This window comes from Salvelinus sp. IW2-2015, linkage group LG8 (genome assembly GCF_002910315.2).
Source record: "Salvelinus sp. IW2-2015 linkage group LG8, ASM291031v2, whole genome shotgun sequence".
Classification (NCBI taxonomy): domain Eukaryota; kingdom Metazoa; phylum Chordata; class Actinopteri; order Salmoniformes; family Salmonidae; genus Salvelinus; species Salvelinus sp. IW2-2015.
Window position 1 is genome coordinate 46,506,096 of NC_036848.1, and position 11,233 is coordinate 46,517,328.

The following is an 11,233-nucleotide window of genomic DNA, read 5'->3' on the forward strand; positions in this document are numbered from 1 at the left end:
GTATAGCCAAACCTTTATGCATGTGTGTGTCTAACCTGAATGTGAGATGTGAATGTGAGATGTATAGCCAAACCTTTATGCATGTGTGTGTCTAAGCTGAATGTGAGATGTGAATGTGAGATGTATAGCCAAACCTTTATGCATGTGTGTGTCTAAGCTGAATGTGAGATGTGAATGTGAGATGTATAGCCTACCTGTATGTGTGTCAGTGTGTATATGTGCATATAAACTGAATGTGAGTGAGATGTATAGCCTACCTGTAATGGTGTCAGTGTCGCATATAAAGCGACATGTGAGTGAGAATGGTATAGCCTACCTGTATGTTGTGTCAGTGTGCCATATAAACTGAATGTGAGTTGAGATGTATAAGCTACCTGTATGGGTCAGTGTGTAAATATAAACTGTGGGGAAATTTGTAGTGAGATGATTAGCCTACCTGTATGGGTGTCAGTGTGCATATAAACGGAATGTGAGTGAGATTATGCCTACCTGCTATGTGCTGTCACAGTGTGCATATAAACTGAATTTGAGTGAGATGCTATTAGCTACCTGTATGTGTGTCAGGTGATATGTGCATATAGGAATGTGAGTGAGATTTATAGCCTACCTGTATGGTTGCAGTGGGGCCATATAAACTGAATGGAGTGAGATGTATAGCCCACCTGTATGTGTGTCAGTAGTGCATATAAAACTGAATGTGAGTGAGATGTATTAGCCTACCTGTATTGTGTGCTTCAGTGTAGCATATAAACTGCAATCTGTGAGTGAGGATGGATAGCCTACCTGCTATGTGCTGTCAGTGCTGCCCATTATTAAACTGAATGTGAGTGAGAGGTATAGCCTACCGTATGTGTGGTCAAGTTGCATATAAACTAGAATGTGAGTAGATGTATAGCCTACCTGTAATGTGTGTCAGTGTGCATATAAAACTGAAATGGAGTTGAAGGATGGTATAGCCCTACCTGTATGTGTGTCAGTGTGCATATAAAAACTTGAATGTGCAGTGAGCATGTATAGCCTACCTGTATGTGTGTCAGTGTGTATATGTGCATATAAACTGAATGTGAGTGAGATGTATAGCCTACCTGTATGTGTGTCAGCTGAATTATAGAGCATGTTATTCAAGGTCAAGGGACTGGAAGAGGTTGCAATATGTCTGTGTTCATAGCCACTATGATACAAATCAATTATTCACCAGTCAGTCAATTGTTGGTATAATATTTGAGAATTAATACTCAATTAATATGTTTTTCAAAATGAAAGCTTTATACATTATCAGGAAATCCTTTCCACACAAAGAATAAATAAATATTTAATTTGAAGATTAAAAAGTAAATAAGATCATTGAACTAAGGTACATGTACGTGTTTGTCAAACAGACACAAATACACACATGCACTTGCGAGCGCACACACACACACATAGCATAGCAGAATTGATCATATAATTTACTCCTCTCTATTATGCTACAATGATATTGATCAAATAATTCCTAGAGCAGGATTCAGACTGCCAAAATGGCAAAAGTGTTCTTGCTGTACTTAAGCATGTTCCATAATGGCTTTCTTATTGATCATCTCTCCCATCTTCCCTCTGCATGCAAACAAGTCCTTTTCATAGGACTATAGAGCGAACAGCACAAACAAGAAATGGCTCATGGCACATGTTTGTGTGTTCATCAAATTCTGAAATTAAGTAACTGAAGTGGCCCTCTCATCCTACTCCTCAGAATAGAAACAAATTGTGGGCACTCACTCCTGCTGTAATTTAGAAACAATTTGAAGATTACGGCAACTGAAAGGCAATTTGACCCCATTTTCCTATAGCTAAGGCTCCTGTGCTTAATTTCCTTCCTGTGTACTTCTGCTGTAGGGCTCCTGAGAGGCCTGAGGCAGAGGAGACAGGGAGGGAGGGAGGAGCAGAGGAGAGGTGAGAGGAGCAGAGGATAGAGGGGAGGGAGGAGCAGAGGAGAGGTGAGAGGAGCAGAGGATAGAGGGGAGGGAGGAGCAGAGGAGAGTCTCTGTCTCACACTCCAGAGGCTCTCTAGATGAGCAATAGACACTGACAATCACACTGTCCAGCAAAAACAACCCTTCCCCTTCCCCCTTCCCCACCCAAACCATCACGCCTCCCACCTTTGCCCCTATACCTCTACCCCCAACCATCACGCCTCCCCTACCTTGCGACCACTATACCTCTACCCCCAACCATCACGCCTCGCCTACTTTGCCCCCTATACCTCTAGGCCCCCAAACCATCACGCTCCCTACCTTCCCCTTACACTCTTAGGAAAAGGGTTCCAAAAGGATTCTTTTGCTTGTCCTGTAGGATTAAGCCTTTTTGGTTACAGTAGATCTATGTTGGGTTTGTAGACCTCTTGTAGGGGTTCTAAATGGAACCAGGGTTCTACCTGGAACCAAAAATAGGTTCTTCAAAGGGTTCTCCTTATAGGACAGCCGAAGAAACCATTGGTTCAACATAGTACCTTTTTTTCTAAGAGTGTAACTCTCCACCCCAACCATCCACACATCCTTACACCCCCCATTACCTTCTACGCCCCCTACCATCACACCTCCCTACCTACGCCCCTAACTTCCAACCCCCACCATCACACCTCCCTACACCTACCACCAAACCCACCTCCAACCATAACACCTCCCTATCCTACCCCTTCCTCTAACCATCACACCTCCCTACCTAGTCCCTATACCTCCAACCATCACGACCTCCCTACAACTACCCTTATACCTCCACCTCCAACTCCAAACCATCACACCTCCCTAACGTACCCCCTATACCCCACCATCTAACCATGCACTTCTCCTACCTAAGTCACTATACCTCCAACACTCGACACCTCAGCCATGAGCAATACCCCTACACCCCACCCCAACACACTCATCACACCTCACCTTACCCCCCTATACCCCTACTATCCTCCAACCCATCACACCTCCCTACGTACCCCCCTAGCACCTCCACCCCCAACCATCCACACCTCCTTACCTACCCCCTATACGCCACTATACCTCCAACCAGTGCACACCTCCCTACGTACCCTACACACTCCACCCCAACCATCACACCTCCCTTACCTACCCCCTATACCCCCTATACTCTAAGCCATCACACCTCCTTAACTAACCCCCTATACCCCTATCCTCTAACATCACCACCTCCCTACCTACCCCCGTCTCTACTGGTTTTTTATTAGTCTCTCCTACTCCTTTCCTATTATCCATCACATTCCTCTTCTGTACTACTCTCTCTGTTTATACCTTCTCTATCCTCTTCCATACCATTTTCCTATCTCTTCCCTTTATCCCTATCTCTCTCTTTTTTTTCCTAGCCAGAAAGCTATACCTCCACCCCCACACCAACTCAGACACCATCCCTACCTACCCGAGCCCATAAACGGTATACTCTAACCATCACACCTCCCTAACCTAGCCCCTATACTCCACCTCCAAACCACTACACATTCCATCGCCCCCACCTACCACTTAACCTGCCACTCCCCCACCTTAATCACACATCCTACGCCCCTACCTACATCTCTCTATAAGCTACCTCTAAACCCATCACACCTCCTAAACTAGTCCCCTTTAACTTAACCACACAACCTCCAACACCTCTATCAGACGACCTCTCCTACTTACGCCTAACCCCCTATATAACCTCTCACACACACACCCCAATCACACCCTCCCACCTACCCCCTACTTAATCCTGACCTACCGACACCCAGCACACCCTCCATAGACTCCTATGTAGGCCCTCTTATCAACATACCCCTTATACCTCCACCCCCCAACCATCACACCTCCCACTCCTACCCTTATGACTACTCGCTCATAACTTCCGTACTTAAGTCAACCCCCTCCTCCGTGTTCCATACCTCTAAAGTTTCCCAGCTATACAAGCCTCATCCCACCTCCAACCATCACACCCACTTCCCTAATCCTACCCCTTATAACCTCCCACCGCCAACCATCACACTCTCCTACCTACCCCATATACTCCAACCATCACACCTCCCTACCTACCGCCAATACCTCCAAACCCTCACACTCCCTACCTACCCCTATACCGACCAACCCTTAACACACCTCCCTACCTACCCCCCCCCCCCCCCCCCTAAAAAGTTAGGATGCACTATTGTTAAAAGTGGTTGTTCCACTGGATATCATAAGCGTGGAATGCACGCAATTTGGTCAAGCGCTCTGATTAAGTAGCGCGTTGCATGAGGAAATGACTGAAAATGATTAAAGTGCTCAGAATCTACACACCTATTACCTCCACCCCCAACCATTACACCACACACCATCGTCTCAAACACAGGAAAGGATCCACTGGTCTAGCACTTAGCCATGCCAAACAGTTGTGCATGGGTAACGGTGACATGCTTATGCGATCCATGGAAGTCAAGAGAAACACAGCCTTTAGTCACAGAGGGTGAACTTCACTGATGTAAGGACACTATATGGCCTCTCTTTGACGCGACGGCTCTGTAAAAGAAACCATTGTCACTGTTGATGGAACTCAACTACCTCTGAGCCCGCAAGGTGAGACTGGACACGTTTAACAGTAGGCTCACACACACTGACGACGGAAAGGCCTACAATTAAACATGAGCATCATGACCTGAAAATCTAGCAAAAGGGAAATGCCAAACAACACCTAACATCCGCCACCCAGCAAATTACTGTACCACACATAATAGACATATTTTAATATCAGTTCCCTTCAATAAGAAGGAGTACCCCCTTATATAAGGAAAGATACCCCCCCTCAATAAGAAAGATAGCCCCTCATAGGAAAGATTCCCCCCCCCCCTCAATAAGGAAAGATACCCCCCTCTGTCAATAAGTAGAAAGATAGCCCTCACCTTCAATCAAGAGCAAGATAGCCCCCCGAATTAAGGAAAGATACCCCCCCTCAATAAGGAAAGATACCCCCCCCTCAATTCATACTACACATAGTAGAGTCAGTGCACCAACACCGCACCGGACAATAACAGTGGACTTCCCTAGTGCAAGCAGACCCTGTTTATATCTGTCTGTGAGTGTCAGCGGCCCATGGCCCCCATGCTGATGGCCCAGCTCCAGCTTCAGCTCCAGCCCTGTTTGTGGCGAGAGAGAGCGTCCTCAGAAGTGCAGCTGGTGGCACAAAGGCAGCGATGTGGGGATGTGACACCTCCTGTCTCGGTACACAGGCCTCAGCGGGGACACGGGTGACAGGCGTGTCAGGCCCACTCGCTGATAAAGCTCTCTCCCTCTCCTCTCCCTCGTTCCTCTCCTCTCCTTCTCTCCTGTCTGTCTGATCCTGTGTGAAAGGCTTACAGAGGGAGGAAGAGAGGGAGGGAGAGGAGGGAGAGAAGGAGACGGAGGGAGAGAGATTAAGACCAGAGCAAGAGTGACATTGGATCAACTCACTTTCACTTCCCCTCCACTGTTGTGTCTATCAGCCGTCCATGCTGCTAATGTCCTTGACACACAACCAGCCTCGCCACACACACTGGTGTGTACATTGGATGCACACACATACACACACACACACAATCCCCCCCAATGCACTCAGCCACTGCCTGCCACCCACCCCTCCAAAGGGAAACAGAAAAAATTAATCATTAAAATGTGGAAGTGCCTCTAATGCTCGGTCACTCTGACAGCGCAAGGATAATGTTTAAAACAATCCTACTTAACCCTCTCTCTCAGTACCAAATATACACACAACCACACACACAGTCACTCACACACTCGCACACACACTACCACCCCCTCCACTTCAAATACTCATCCACTCCCCCTCCATCCTTTATCCATCAATATTCATGCACAAAGGGAAGCATCTCTGGGAGTCCTGTGATTTGCATGCGATAAATAAATGAAAGAAGCCAATCAAGCTCTTCCACTGGAGCCTGGCAGCCTGCAGTGGGGAGACAGAGGCGCTGAGCTGGTTAAAATTGCATGACAATCGCTCAGGTTAAGAGAAGGAGACAACAACCAGGAGGGGGGAAGAGAATAAAAATCGGACCAGACAGCAGTTTATAAAAAAAAAAGGTTAATGGGAAAAAAAGAAAAAGAAAACAAAATCTTGGAGAGCCCCAGCGTTTGCTCCATGCAGTAATGAATTTCAAATAAGTTATTCACTTCAGGAGTAAGTGGCTTGCACAAAGTCCTTACAGCTGGTTTGTTGAGATAATTGATTTTCAAATAGTTTGAAGACGAGGGAGGCAGGCAGATGACAACTGCGACGGGGTACCAGCCAATTCTGAGAGCTGTATCAGTTTAATTAGAACTGCGCCCGGCCTCCGACACGGCCTCTTTCCTGTGCGAATTAAAACATCCCTGTGACTCGCCGCCGACGCCACACTGATAAATGTTTCATGCCGTCCCACCACCACCACCGCTCCTCTCCGACTCCCCCTCTCTGTCCTCGCTCAGGGCACTGTATGCTAGCTAAACTTCTTGCTCCTTTTCAATAGACCGTTGACATGGCATGCAAGGCTGGGCTGGCTGACACAGATAACTCCGGGGACAGCAGAGCCACGGCCTGAATGAGATGCATTAGCGGCTGGATTTGAATTGGCAATGTAATTTACCACAACTCCCTGTTTAATTTACTAGAGAGAGGAAAAAGATGAGGAGGAGAGAGAGAGAGAGAGAGAGAGAGAGAGAGAGAGAGAGAGAGAGAGAGAGAGAGAGAGAGAGAGAAATGTTAGTGTTTTTGTCAGGGGACACAAGCACATCCGTACGTTGAAGGACAGATGGATGGAAGGGTTACATGCATATTTGATGAGTGTTTGTGTGCCCAGGTGAGTTGAAGAATAGATTTTCTCAGGTTTATGTTGCAAAGAGGCTAGACAATTGATATCCCAATTAATCTTATCTAAATATGTACCTCATCCTTTTTCACACATCTTGGCTTGGCATGTTATGTGTTTATTAAAGATTATAGTCAATCTGTGGCAGCCACATTTTGTTTCATAAGCTCACTCAGGATCATTGGCTGGTTGACACCATTGGGCCTCAGGCCCAGATCCACACAGTACACAGAATTGGTTGTGGACTAAGAGGGTAATCTCCTGCCCCTGTTTTGTGATTGATCATTGCTCCCTGTGTAAACTGGAGCAAAATGACATCCAATCCCCTGTCATTGAGGAACAAGGGGTGCTGAAAGCAACACAGAGTGCAGGCTCTGCACAGACATGCACTTTTAGGGGTATTTTTGACAGACAGACACGCACGTGCACACACACACACACACACACACATCTCGCCCATGCTCAGAGAAGAGCTGTGAGTTTGTTTGTGATTCAGATTGACAGGGCTCTTAGGAAGCGGTGTGCCTACTGTAATTACATGCACTTGAGAAATGCCCGGTTGGAGAGTGTAATCAACTCTCACACTTTACATTCCAGCCCAGATTAGGAACAGACCTCTGTGTTCACTGGAATCCTATCTGGGAGAAAAAATACACACCTGTTTGTCCCGGAGGCCTGTGTCCAAAACATCATCATCATCATCATCAGCTCCTCTGTCATTATCACCTGGCTCCATCACCATCACTGTAACTCTGAACCAAAAAATCAGACTCTCTTTCTTATAATCACTCCCCAAGTAATGTATTTTAAAGTTAGGGCCTAAGCCACTATGAATAGTTTCTGGCTATCCAAACAGGCCCAAATATGTCTTCATTAAAAAATAGCATGGAAGGTCAATGGTCAGTACAGGAAATGATGTCAGTGAACAAAGAGATGTTGAGAGAAATGGACAATATGGCCTATATGACTCTTCCTACTATTCCTGTCAGTGACCCAGGCTGTGTCCGAATACCCATACTAGCGTACTACATACTTAAACTGCATACTATGTACTGATCGTCGCATACTATTTAGCATGTACCATTTAGTAAAGAGTATAGAGTATGCCACGGCCGCAACGCAGTAGTGGCACCTGACTGGCTGAGTACGTGGGGCTGGGCCGACTGTGGGGGGAGTCAACAGACATGCATGGCATTAACCAGCCTGATAATAGCTAATTTCCAATTCAATTAATTTCTCTAAAGTCTGAATAGAATAGGAATGGAGTTATAGGCCTACTCTGACTGGTTAGAGGCAGACTACTGTATCACATTCAACATATACCGTATAGCCCATCTATCCTGTTTAAAAAGGACTGAAGGCCTCCCGAGTGGCGCAGTGGTCTAAGGCTAGCTGTGCCACTAGAGATTCCGGGTTCGAGTTCAGGCTCTGTCAAAGCCGGCTTTGACCGGGAGGCCCATGGGGTGGTGCACAATTGGCCCAGCGTCGTTCGGGTTAGGGATGGTTTGGCCGGCAGGGATGTCCCTGTCTCATTGCGCACTGCTCCTGTGGCGGGCTGGGAGCAGTGCATGCTGACACGGTCGCCAGGTGTACGGTGTTTCCTCCAACACATTGGTGCGACTGGCTTCCGGGTTGGATGGGCATTGCGTCAAGAAGCAGTGCGGCTTGGTTGGGTTGTGTTTTGGAGGACGCATGGCTCTCGACCTTCACCGAGTCCGTACGGGAGTTGCAGCGATGAGACAAGACTGTAACTACTACCAATTGAATACCACGAAATTGGGGAGAAGAAAGGGGGTGAAAAAWAKAAAAAAAAGGACTGAAGACAGAAACAGACAGTTCCAGTCAACATATACCATATAGCCCATCTATCCTGTTTAAAAAGGACTGAAGACAGAAACACATAATTTGGTTCCATTTCAACATATTTTTTATTGAAACTAAAGTGCTCTAACATACAGTGCCGTGACAAAGGATTTGCTCCCTTTCTGATTTTACATTTTTTCACATTTTTGATACTGAATGTTATCAGATCTTCAACCAAAACCTAATATTAGATAAAGGGAACCTGAGTTTACAACTAACCAAAAAACAGACGGATGGCCTGACATTCTCCTGTAGAATTCTCTGACACAGAGCAGAATTCATGGTTCCTTCTATTAAGGCAAGTCGTCCAGGTCCTGAGGCAGCAAAGCATCCCCAAACCAACACATTACCACCTCCATGCTTGACCGTTGGTATGATGTTCTTACAGTGGAATGCTGTGTTTGGTTTTCACCAGACATAATGGGACCCATCTCGTCCAAAAAGTTGACTCAAGTTTGCCAAAAAGCACCTGGAAGATCATCAAGACTCTTGGAAGAATGTTCTATGGACAGATGAGTCAAAAGTATAACTTTTTGGATGACATGGGCCTTAATAGAAGGAACCAATAATTCTGCTCTGTATCAGAGAATTCTACAGGAGAATGTCAGGCCATCCGTCTGTGAGCTGAAACTGAAGCGCAGCTGGGTCATGAAGCAAGACAATGATTCAAAACACACAAACTTTACATGAAAATGGCTAAAAAGGAATGGCCTAGTCAAAGTCCAGGCCTAATCCCAATTCAGATYTTGTGGCAGGACTTGAAATGAGCAGTTCATGCTTGAAAACCCACAAATGTTAAAGCAGTTCTGCACAGAAGAGTGGGCCAAAATTCCTCCAAAGCGAAGTGAGAGACTGATCAACAACTACAGGAAGCGTTTGGTTGGAGTCATTGCAGCTAAAGGTGGTACAACCAGTTATTGAGTGGAAGGGGGCAATTACTTTTTCACACAGGGGCATTGGGTGTTGCATAACTTTGTTTATGAAATAAGTATGTAATTGTTGTGTTATTTGTTCACTCGGTTCTTTATCTAATATTAGGTTTGTTTAAATAATTGATAACATTCAGTATCAAAAATATGCAAAAGTAAAGAAAATTAGAAAGGGGGCAAATACTTTTTCACAGCACTGTATATACATTCAATCAAATAGCCTAGTACACACACCAAAACTTTTCAAATGTTCAAATCGAAAGACTATTGCACAGAAAAACGTGAATAGTTGGGTTCATCGCAAATTCAGAACTCCTGGACAGCAACATAATAAAAAAATACTTCTGCTTTCAAAGATGTAGCCTACGAAGTAGTCTCGCGTTACCATACCTCCAAAATCACGCCGTGGTCACGCCTCAAGCCTTGTTCTCTACAAGGCTACCTACGATGCAATACTTATGATCATTTTAAGTAGATCAAAAACTACTTAGCCTACATTTGAACAGCACCACAGAAGCTTTGCTATTCTGCATCTTCCTAATTAAAATAGRCTACACTCGTAGAACAAAAGGGTTCTTTGGGGTTGTATATAGACACTTTTGGTTCATTGGACAAGATTAAAGAACCCTTTACCAAAAAAGGTTCTATATCCACTCAGAGACCAGTTTATTAGGTACACCAAACTAGTACAGGTCGGACCCCCCTTTGCCTCCAGAACAGCCTGAATTCTTCAGGGAATGGAAATGTTGCTCAATTGGTATCAAGAGACCTAACGTGTGTTAGGAAAACATTCCCCACACCATGGCACCACTGCCACCAGGCAGGATGGGGCCATGGACTAATGCTGCTTATGCCAGAACCTGACTCTGCCATCAGCATGACACAACAGGAACCAGGATTCGTCCACTCCTCACTTGTCCTGTGTTGTTGATTGCGTGCCCACTGTAGCTGCCTCTTTGCTTTTAGCTGATAGGAGTGGAACCCGGTGTGGTCGTCTGCTGCAATAGCCCTTCCGTTGACAAGGCCCTTAACTCCACAAAGTTCTCTCCATCCAGGGGCACTGCATGAAGCATGAACCTGTACTTGTCTCAACTGTATTTGGGGTGGATGAAGACACATTTTTGTTCACTGTAACTAATGGACAAAGTATATTGTGTTGTATTGTATTATATTGTAAAGTCATCAGCCAGAGTTGACGTGGCCCATCATTCCAAGAAAGAGATGCCTCCCTGGCCACCAGTGCACATTTTCAAACTATGTTTGCATATAAAGACAATAAATTCAAATAATTATGCTGGTATTCTTTTGTCCATTATTAAATTGTTTATTAAATTATATTCTTAGCTAAAAATATTACTATTTAATAGTACTACTATTTAGGATGCAAATGTGGTTATTCGGACAGAACCACTTTCTGAGAATGAGGGCTGCTCAAAGGCCTTCCTCCGCTGTGTGATGTCTCTAGCTAGCAGAACAAGACAATTCCCCGCTCCACCCAGGAACTTTAATTACCTGAGAACACCATTATCCCAGGTTAATAAAGAGACTCTTCCTCTTCCAGCTCTCTCTCTCCATGCACTCCCATTTAAGCCCTAAGCTACCAGGCTGCCTCTTT